The sequence below is a fragment of the Hordeum vulgare genome, chromosome 5H (genome assembly GCF_904849725.1).
Source record: "Hordeum vulgare subsp. vulgare chromosome 5H, MorexV3_pseudomolecules_assembly, whole genome shotgun sequence".
NCBI lineage: Eukaryota > Viridiplantae > Streptophyta > Magnoliopsida > Poales > Poaceae > Hordeum > Hordeum vulgare.
Genome location: NC_058522.1, coordinates 482,205,241 through 482,216,722, shown reverse-complemented (window position 1 = coordinate 482,216,722; position 11,482 = coordinate 482,205,241). Strand labels below are relative to the sequence as shown.

General features: G+C 47.0%; 1 pseudogene across 1 annotated transcript; it reads right to left on the bottom strand.

The window, feature by feature from the left end:
- Positions 1-2,496: 2,496 nt before the first annotated feature.
- LOC123399541 lies at positions 2,497-10,347 on the bottom strand (annotated as a pseudogene). The gene is made up of 5 exons (XR_006610391.1): positions 10,099-10,347; positions 9,846-10,026; positions 9,563-9,724; positions 8,882-8,945; positions 2,497-2,925 (listed from the first exon to the last, which is right to left on the bottom strand). The product of XR_006610391.1 is annotated as an uncharacterized LOC123399541 (transcript).
- Between the last annotated feature and the right edge of the window lie 1,135 nt (positions 10,348-11,482).

Sequence of the window (11,482 nt, the reverse complement as noted above, 5' to 3'; positions counted from 1 at the left end):
TATCCTTCGTGAATGAACGTCGTGATGGAATAGACAAGGCCGCTTCTTCATGGACCCCTTGTGGGTGTTGCTTTCCGTGGACTCCCGCAACCGTTACCCTCCGTGGGTTAAAGTCTCCACTAACATGGACATATGATAGCGCCATATAACGAAACCATGCCAAAAATCGTCGTGTCAACCTCCTGGCGTGTGTGGCGCTGTGGCAGATGTGGAAGATGGATCCATCCACATGCCTCGACTTGTTGCTCGCCTACGCCTTCTACAAGCTCAGCGTCCTCGCGGCCGACGTCCGAAAACGGGGCTTCTGCAACGACCTCATCACCCGGGTCCAGCTCGGTTAGTCGCCGCTTCCGTTGATCGTCCCTTCACATCCCATGTGAAAACATGCATGGCTTCAATTCCTCTTCATTCTGAGCTGAACTGAACTGAAATTTTTTCATGATGAACGCACACAGCCATCGGCCTCACAGTGGCCTTCAAGGATATCCACAAAAGCATTGCCCCCCCCCCCTTGATTACATCAGGTAGTTACTATTAATCCGTGCCTTCCACTGAACCTGGTTACGATTACAGTTCAAATATACATATGCTGATGTTTTAATCAGGGAGCTGATGTATGCATGTGCATGTCTCGTGCAGGACCTCTGTTTACTGCCTTTACACCATGTCGGTACTTTCGGACTTGAGCGGCATGAAGAAGCTCCTGAGCCCTTTCTTAAATTTCCTCTTGGCACTATCCAAGACCAAACCCGGGAGACGCGAGGTGATGCGCATACTGCCGTTTGATGACTCCAGCTGCATACACACGCTCACACTACATGGAGGTGGGCCGACGATGAAGGACGTACCGGATGCCCAACGGATGGAGGTGAAGCAAACACTAGATCGGCTGCTTCTTCTCATTGACGAGGAGATCAAGCAAGAGATGAAGGGCGTATGGGTTGCCCGATGGGTGATGCTCCAAATACTAGTTCGAATGCCTGGTGTGAATGATAAGATGATCGGGCTGTCTCGTGTGAATGATGAGGTGACTGTGTCAAAGATGGAGGACGTCACCGATGACCAGACAGTGGAGGTGGACCAAACACTACCTCAAGAGCCTCGTGTAAATGATGAAGGCGATTGGAAAGACGGATGGCACAGCTGATGTCCAACAGGTGGAGATGGGCCAAAAACTAGCGCAAGTGCCTCGTATGAACGATGAGGTGATTGGTTTAAGGATGGAGGGTGCACCTGATGTCCAATGGGTGGAGGTGGATCAAACACTAGCTCGGGTGCCTCAAGTGAATGATGAGGTGATTGACTCGAAGATGTAGGGCAAACCTGATGCTCAACACCTAAGAGATGAGTCAAACACTAGCTCGGGGTGCCTCGTGTGAGTGATGAGGTCATTGGTTCAAAGATGGACCGCGTACCAAATGTCCAACCGATGGAGTTGAGCGAAACTCTAATTTTTTTAAGAATGATATTTAAATAAAAATCCTGGTCGTGCATACATGACGTGACCATGTGCATGGATGCAAGTTACGTCTCGGAATGAACGTTAACGGCATGTTTACACATGAAGGCAAACAGGAAGTGGATGAGTAACACATAAGAACTCACACTTGAAAGAGGGACAACAACTGAAAACAGTTGCTAATACCTCGTGGGCTAAGAAGCAGAGGGAGAAATCCGCCAAAAGATTTGCAGAATATCCTTTGAGTTTGCTTTCATGGTTTTTCATTCATAACTAACACAAATCCTTCTCTACTTCAGGGTTTGTCAGTGGATGATTGGGGCTTCTGCCCCATTTATATAAAAAAAAAAGATCAACCATACTATTTCTCTTTCTTCTTCGTAGGAGGTCACATATGTATTGATCTCAGATAGTGTAGCTTGGGGTGTTGCGATCCGTCGCATTTGTCAGTGGATGATTGGGGCTTCTGCCCCATTTATATAAAAAAAAAGATCAACCATACTATTTCTCTTTCTTCTTCGTAGGAGGTCACATATGTATTGATCTCAGATAGTGTAGCTTGGGGTGTTGCGATCCGTCGCATGTACTTGTGTCCAGGTAGTGTTAATGCACGGTCACACACAATCTTGGATTGTACTCCCTCCGTCTAAAAATACTTGTTATAGGAATGAATGTATCTAGATGTATTTTAGTTTCAGACACATTCATTTTTATTCATTTATGTGACAAGTAATTCCGAACGGATGGAGTACTCCATGCAAGCACACCTCGTACTTGCAAACATCAGACACCAGCTGGTAGATATATGTATAATAACCACTACAGAATTTCAGAAAGATTTATAGGAAAAGGGGGCAAATTTGTATCTAAGGTAAGTTTGATACTAGATTTATTAGTAAGAAAAGGAGAAACTATGTACTCCCTCCGTCCCAAAACAAATGACTCAATTTTATACTAGCTTTAATACAAAGTTAGTGCAAAGTTGAGTCGCTTATTTTGAGATGAGGGGAGTAGATATTCATCTAAGATAAGTTAGATACTACATATGGTGGCTTGTACAGACGAGAACTTGTAGCAAATATATATATTACAGACTGGGGCTCCCATATTCTACGCCCGAACAAAGGCTTGTTTGGATGAGGCGCTACTACACTGAATCCCTCAAACTGAACAAAATCCTTTGCAAATCTCTAGAAGTCTGATTCGATACATGCCCATCCAGGAAGTACCCAAGGGGATGCGGTCTCATTCTCATGCATGCGCAAGGACCTGAGCCTCATGACCAGTTCAATCCATCATCATAGGGAGAGATATAGCCAGGCAACCACATAATCCTGCATATCTCTTGAATCCCACCTCTGGTTTTCATCAGATTCACAAAATACACCAAGCCACGCCTTCCATAATTCTTCACGCCAGCAACATCGAACAGGAATGCACAGATGTAGAGGAGGAAAACCGGCATCCTATGTCATGAAACTATATTTGGTTAGTGATTGAATGAGCCATCTCGAAAAGAAATGCATGAGAAAGATAATTGTATTGTTTCATTTAACTGGCAAAGGTCAAAGCCAACTCCAGTCTATATCATATTGATACAACAGATACAAAATTTAGATGCTTACATGAAGTATGACTCAGGAATGCATGTTCTACACAGAGTTTAACCAAGACTTGCCATACTACTGAAATCTGATTACAAACATGTACTTCCTCCGTTCCTAAATATAAGTATTTTTAGAGGAGGTTCCACTACGAACTACATACGGAGCAAAATGAGTGAATTTATACTCTAAAGTATGTCTACATACATCCGTATTTAGTCCGTAGTGAAATCTCTACAAAGACTTATATTTAGGAACGGAGCGAGTATATATCTAGTAGATAAGCTAACAAATACTCCCTCTGTCCCAAAATAAGTGTCTTAAGCTTAGTACAATTTTATACTAGAGCTAGTATAAAGTTGAGACACTTATTTTGGGACGGAGGGAGCATTAAGTATAGGCACATACGATTGTACTTATCATATGTTCGTGTTAAAGCTCCAATATTAGGCAACAAAGCTAAAGATAAGTTTGGCAAAAATTCTAGCAGAGGCACATACGATTTAGACCAACCATGGTGAACGGCAACTCAGTGAATTAATTAGATGGCATGACACATTGAAAGGAAGCATTAGACAGTTTGTGGTTTGCACATTTGTACTCTTTGCATGCTGTGCAATGAGACGAATGCAGTTTAACAATGCTTCATGCCTTCTTGGACAAACAGAATTATGAACTGCATTCTCAAGGGGGAAGAGAATGTGTCGACTATAGATTTCCTGGCCTACTGGACGTGAAGCAAAGTTATCAGGGTTCATGTGGCTGTGAAAACATTGGCCATTTATGCTAGGCTATGTGTGTGACTTATATGCAGTCTGAATACCTTTGCCCCCCCCCCCCCCCCCCCCTCGACATTTGCAGTCCCTGAACGCATGGAGTGGGGAGATCCCAATAAATGTAATATCATGTGGGGAAGTAGGTCACTAGAAGAGGGAATGTCCAACTCGTGGCAGAGGTAGGGATACAACAGAGGGAGAACTAGCAGAGGCAAGGGTTCTAGAGGCAGAGGTGGATACTCAGAGACCTCAGGGGTCGGGCTTCTAGGGGCAGAGGTGACTACTCAGGACACTCAGGGGTCAGAGGGCTCACATGGCCGTTGCAGGAGACACTGGGACGTCAAAAGGCAAAGATGTAGATGATGATGCCTATGGAGACTTTGCTCAATGGGCCTCCACTGATGAAGGTAATCCAGAAGGAGCATCTCTTGCTACTAATGAGAGTGCTCCAGAGTGGGTTCTTGACTCTGGAGCAGCTAAGCATGTTGCTAGTAAATCCTGCGTGCTCGAGTTATACAATAAGCATCCTATTTCTCACATGGGCACAATACAAACGGCCGATGGCACAAAACAGCCTGTCATGGGGGTTGGTACAGTAAAGTGCACTCCGACCATCTCCCTGCACGTGTCGGCTTATCATGTCAATTTGGTCTCTTTCAGTGCTCTCATTGATCAATTAGACTGTTATGTGATCCTTGACAAGTTCGGTTGCTTGAGCCCAATGGTGAGTAAGGGGCTTAGGAGCATATCTCCTTTTACGATCATTCATTCTGATGTATGGACTAGCCCAATGGTGTCAATGAATGGAAAGAAGTATTTTGCTACCTTTATTGACTACTATTCTCGTATGACTTGGATTTACTTGTTGGGTCACAAGGATGAGGTGCTTTCAAAACTTCCATACTTTTGTCAAGAACCAGTTTCAGGTGTAGGTCAAGGTGCTCAGGACTGACAATGGCACAGAGTATGTGAACAACATTTTCGAGGCTTTCATAGCTGACCAAGGGATTCTTCATCAAACTGCATGTACGGACACCCATCCTGAGAATGGAGTGGCGGAAAGGAAGAATCACCATATTCTTGAGGTTGCTTAGTCGTTGATGTTTACCATGAATGTGCCTAAGTCGTGGGTAGAGTCGTTGAAGAACAACCAACAACATGTAGAGAAGCGGCTAGAGGAGGCGGTGCAGCTGTCGATGGAGTCGATGTAGAGCGGCTAGCAGCACCGGTGGGTGTCGCATAAGGTGTCGAAGTAGAGTGACAACCACCACCTCCATGCGGACGAGCACCAAGCACCGAGCGACGACGTATATGCAAGATAGGATCAATACAGGGAACACCATCGACACTCAGTGGACAACGAGGCAAAGGCACACCAAACATTGCACATGTCCTTCCCTCTCTCTTTTTTTGGAAAATGCCACGAAGGAACCAATCCGGCCAAGCCGAACAGCACGGCGACCAACCAGAAGCCCGATCAATAGGCTTGCGGTCCTGGCAGACGAACGAGCAGACTAGGTCGAGCAGAAGCCCCGATCCAGATGCTTGCGGTCCTGGCGACGAAACCTTCCTGGCAAATGGAACAGATCGAGCAGGACGGGAGCCTGGTGGCGACTTGGACGGGATCCAGCAGCTGGGGCGTTGACCTGGACGGCTGCATCCAACCAGGAGAGGACGAGCCGCTTGATGAGGAGGGGACGAGCACCAAGCACCGAGCGATGACGTATATGGGAGATAGGATCAATATAGGGAACACCGTCGACACTCAATGGACGAGGCAGAGGCACGCCACACATTGCACCTGTCCTTCCCTCTTTTTTTTTGGAAAATGCCACGAAGGAACCAATTTGGCCAAGCCGAACAGCACGGTGGCCCACCAGAAGCCCGATCGGTAGGCTTGAGGTCCTGGCAGACGGACGAGCCGGCTGGATCGAGCAGAAGCCTCGATCCAGATGCTTGCGGTCCTGGCGACGAAACCTTCCTAGTGAATGGACATCGAGCAGGACGGGAGCCTAGTGGCGTTAACCCGAACAGTTGCATCCAGCAGCTGGGGCGTTAACCCGAACAGTTGCATCCAGCCAGGAGAAGACGAGTCGCTCGATGAGGAGGGGCGGGCAACACAACATGCGGGCGGACTGGCGAGAGGAAGCAGTCGGCATGGGCGCTCGACAAGGAGCAACGGGCAGGTGACCTGCAGCCGGCGCGTGAGGGCCAGGCGAGTCACACCTGACAACGGCAGCGACTGATCAATCTTAGGAGGCCCAGCGATCCAGCAACGGTCAACACTGAAGGCCAGCAGCAGCAGCGATCTAAGTGAGCAGATCGGGAGTCTGGCGAGTAGATCAAAAGACCAGACATGAGGAAAACATCACTTGGGGGAGGCATCAACGACGCCTAGCTGGAGCACCGGACGGAGTGAAGCAACACAGACGGCAAGAGAAGAAACGGGCAGCGCGAGTTGATCGTAGCATGAGTTGCGCGTGCGAAAAAAACCTAGAGCTCTAATACCATGTTAGGAAATCAACTTGTATTACTAGGAGGCAAAAGCCACCATATATATGATGTACATGAAAATGCCAAAAGGTGAGAATACAAAAGGCCAAAGGCCAACATCAATATAAGTCTAACAGTGTAATCTCGACGACAACCCCAAGTGCAAGAGGAGCAGCAAGGCAGTGATGCAAGAGTGCAAGGGGAGTAGCAAGGCACTGAGGCAAGCTGATCTGACACGGTGGAGCTGCCCATTGCGTTGCGAAAGGCTAAACGTGAAGCGGCAAGGAAGGGTGAAGTAGCAAGGAAGGCCCTACCAAAGGATGATGCTTGTGATGACCTTGACATTGGCAATTTTGTGTGTTATAAGGCGTTTGTTGCCTCCCTGCAAATGGTGTCTATCCCTAAGGATTGGAAGGCTGCAAAGCATGATCCGAAGTGGCGTGAATCAATGATAGAGGTGTTAGAAGCACTGAAAAAGAACAAGAGGTGGGTGCTAACCACATTGCCGGCAGAAAAGAGAGCAGTGAGTTGTAAGTGGGTTTTTACATTGCCAACAGAAGAGAGAGCAGTGAATTGTAAGTGGACTTTTACCGTGAAGCAAAATCCAGAGGGGAAGGTGGAACGGTATAATGCTAGATCGGTCGCAAGAGGATATAGTCAAACTTATGGGATTGACTATGATGAGACGTTTGCTCCAGTTGCAAAGATGAACAAAATAAGGAAATTGGTCTCGTATGGTGCAAACTTTGGGTGGAAATTGCACCAGTTAGATGTCAAGAATGCCTTCTTACATGGTGACTTGAAAGAAGAGGTATACATGGAGATACCACCAGGTTTTAACACAGAACGGACTACAAGGAAGGTATGCAGGTTGAAGAAATCCTTGTATGGACTGAAGCAATCGCCGAGGGTCTGGTTCGATAGGTTCAAACGAGCTATTCATAATATGGGGTATGGCCAATGTAATGGTGATCACACGGTGTTCTATAAACACACTGAGAAGAATATCACCATTCTTGTTGTGTATGTTGATGATATCATCATCACTGGAGATGATGAAGAGGAAATAAAGAGAGTGAAGGGGTGTCTGAGCAAGGAGTTTGAGGTAAAGGATTTGGGCAATCTAAAGTACTTCCTTGGCATAAAAGTGGCTCGGACAGAGAAGGGAATATCTTTGTGCCAACGGAAATACACCTTGGATCTCTTGAGTGACATGGGCATGATGGGATGTCGTGTGCCCCTACTCCGATTGAACAAAATCATCAAGTGACAGCACAATCAGGTGAGCTAGTGAATAAGGAAGATTATCAAAAACTGGTTGGGAGGTTATTCTAGTTGTGTCATACACTCATACCAGGCCTGACATTACATATGTCATGGGGGAGGTGAGCAAATACATGCATGAAGCAAGAAGTGGGCATCCTGATATTGTTCACAGAATCCTGAGATACTTGAAGAGGACTCCATGTAAAGGGTTCTGGTTTGCGAAGAGTGGACATCTTGAGATGGATGGATACAATGACTCTGATTGGGCCAATTGTCAAGATGATAGAAGATCAACTTCAGGCTATTGTGTGTTTGTGGGAGGAAATTTGGTGACATGGAGAAGCAAGAAACATATTGTTGTGTCTACATCAACAACATAAGCTGAGTATAGAGCATTAACTCAAGGGTTGTGTGAGATGCTCTGGGTGAAGCACCTACTGGGCGAGTTGAAACTTCTGAGGAAGGGACCCTTGAAGGTGGTGGTGTGACAATCAGTCATCTATAGCCATTGCTAATAACCCAGTTCAACATGATAGGACAAAGCATGTGGAAATTGATTGCTTCTTTATTAAGGAGAAACTTGATGCTGGGATCATCAGCCTTACTCATGTCAACTTTGGGCAATAGTTTACAGATTGCTTGATGAAGGGACTGGGAACAAAGAATTGTAACTTGGCGTGTGACAAGTTGGAAATGATAGATATCTACCACCGATCATGAGGGTGAGTGTTGAACCGGTATGGGCCAGGCCCATCCACACTTAAGCATGTGAGGCCCAACCCATGTCAGCTGACCTAGAAGAGGAGCATCCTGTCCAACCCCGATCTAGTGAACCGCTATACGCGAGACACAGAGAGGTGAGCTCCTGCCCCCGTTTCTACATTGATATATATTGTTCTAGTCCCCTTACACATATTATTTTCTAGGGCTATAATATTTCCCTAAAATTCGCATTTCCAACACAAGGTTCTTGTGGACACCAAAAAGGATTAGCTACCGCTGTATGGTGGACCTATAGGTCCTGAAACATAACTCTTATGATGCTGTACTGTTGGTATATCAGCTTGACAAGCTATCTAAGCTCTAAAATGTTAATAAAAAAAAGATAAATAGAAAACTGAATTATGTGATGTATAAATTGGAGGGTAAGTTGACATTCTAGAGCTTGTAATTCAATGTTAGAAGAATGATATTTGTTGTTCCAAAAATGCAAATGATGATTCGGCACAAAACTGCCGTACCTGGCTACTACATGATTTAATAGTTAGACAATACATACTAACCTAACAACATCCAGGAGGACATAGTTTTTCTTGATGTCCTTCCAAACCATGATAAGTATGGTACCTACAATGAGAAGGCGATCCAATGAATGTCCAATAATATGGCTAAGTGGAACTACTGCAAATAGGAATAAAATAGAACCATTAAAATGATTTGTGATTAGCAAAGTGACCTGAAGTTGTAAAGTATATATGAATGCGTAAGAAAAACTTATAATTAATACTACATAAGCTATTCTAATGTTGCTTAAAAAGCCCCCTGGTGATTTGAAAAATGAACACATAAAGTTGTTACTGATCAGTCACTTCTGAAATATACATTACCTGTTCAGTTCATAGCAATTTCAGACCACTTCATACAGGGAGGAGTCTTGCGGGGCATTTGGCAATGGTGCAAGTGACTCAGATAATTAAAGTGTATGCATTATAAATTTGTTAATTCAATCCCGAAATGACTGCAGTTTTGAATGAAGCTGATATCCTTTTTTTAAGTTACAGGACAGTAATGAGTCAAAGATAATACGATAGTAGTAGTTCTAACTTGGAAACACACAATAGCTCAACAGAGAACAGCTTGTACCCAAATCTCGTCGGCTAACTCTGCTTTTTTGTGTACCACATGATCACAATGGTTGCTGGCAAACTAGTATAACTGAAAACCAATTTTAACAATAAAATTACCGAATTTCAGCCGCGTAATCAAGCTGTTGGACTTGTCGTTTCTATGTAACTCTGAGGACACAACACTGAGCTTGTAGAAGATGAATGCAAGGAAGGCATCAACAAATATGGAAGGCGCCGTCTTCCACAGTTGGTAACAGCCAACACATCCAAGAAATGCACCTGCAAATAAACATAATCACATTAATGTGATGGGTTCGACAGACAACAGTGAAAACAGTGAACACGATTATTATTTTTGACAATAACATGCACCAGAGCAATTCAATCAACTCAAACGCACCAAAGAGCATGCCAATCTGGTAGTCTTCCAGGTCGTAGGGGCTGCGGAGCGAAAAGATCTCGCCTAGATTGCGCAGATGTGGGCGGAACGAGCGGCCGATCTCCGTCTTCAACGCATCCCATGCCTCGTCCCTCTTCTTCTTACTGACGCGCAGATCCGGAGAAGGGCCGGGGGAGCAACGCTGCAGAGGCAGAGGTTTAGAGTCGACGCACCCTATACAAACATTAGAGTTGGGGAACGGAGCTGAAGTTACCACTGGCCACGGGCATGAAGTACCGACGCGGTGGGGGTGGGAGTTGGGCGAGAAGGAAACCCTAAGGCTCAGACCCCTGGCCCCAGTTCCCGCAGCAAGAACGCCGCTGCGGCCAGCTCCGCTCCGAGCCGCCGTTGTTCTCTGAGCCGTCAGGTAGGCGCCGGCGCCACCGCAGCCGCAGCCGCCGCCGCCGCACCGAACAGCCAAACCCAACATAAGCCAAACCTAATTGATTTCGTAGCCGATCGATATCCTGAATAAGGCCCTTGGTTCCAAAATAAGTCACCAATTTATAAATTGAAAAATTGCAAAAAGTGACTTATTTTACCAAACAGATCCAACTTATAAGTCATAAGTGCTTCACCCAAATTTATAAGTCATTCACTTTTGCATGAAAAGGTGACTTATAAGTCAGACGACAACCAAACAGACGTGACTTATAAATCACTGGTTTTAAGTCATTCACTTTTCACCTGACTTATCTTCCCTAATAATAAAGCGCGGAGCGCTTCTGTCGTTCGTCGCGATGTTTTTTACAAAAAAGTCCCTGTCGTTTCAGGTAATTAACCCGCAGTCCCCAAATCAGTCAGAAACGGTACGTACCAGAGAAAGAAAAAAACAATAACCCAACGACACCTCCGTCACCATGATCCCATCTCGATCCCATCCCATCGCCACCTCCTTCCACGTCCCGCGCGGGCCTTCTCGCCGGTGAGGCGAGGCTGTGGGGGCGGTGCGCGGGCATGAGGAGAGGCGAGGCTGTGGGGGTGGTGCGCGGGCACGAGGAGGCGCAGGAGGACGCCTGTCGGCGACGCTCCGTCGAGGACATGGCGAGGGCGTGGGGTGTCGCGCGGGCACGAGGAGGCACATGAGGACGCCTGTCGGCGACGCTCCGTCGAGGACATGGCGAGGGCGTGGGGTGTCGCGCGGGCACGAGGAGGCACATGAGGACGCGGGACGACGACTCTCCAACGAGGACTTGGCACGGCGGCTGCCAGCGACCGCATCTTCCCCAGATCTTCAGGAGGGCCATGGAGCCGCCGCCCCTCAATCTCGCCGGATCTGCCCGCATCCACGCCAAATCCGCCGAAAATGGATCCACCCCGGTCAGATCCTCCCGGATCCGACCGGGCCCTGCCGTCGTCGCCACCGGCGGGCCGTCCCGCTCGACCTGAAGCAGCGCCGCCGCTTGTCCTTGCCCGCCTCTGCACGAGGACGACACTCGTCCCGCTCGCTCGCAGCACTCCCGTGGGCCGCCGCCCCAGCCGGCCGCGCTTGGCCCCAAGACTTCCTTCAAGGCTTGTGTTGCCTCCGTTGTGTGTGGGTGGGTTTTGAGTTTTGACTTCCGGAGGAGGCGCTGGGATGCTTACTGCTGTGTGTGCGA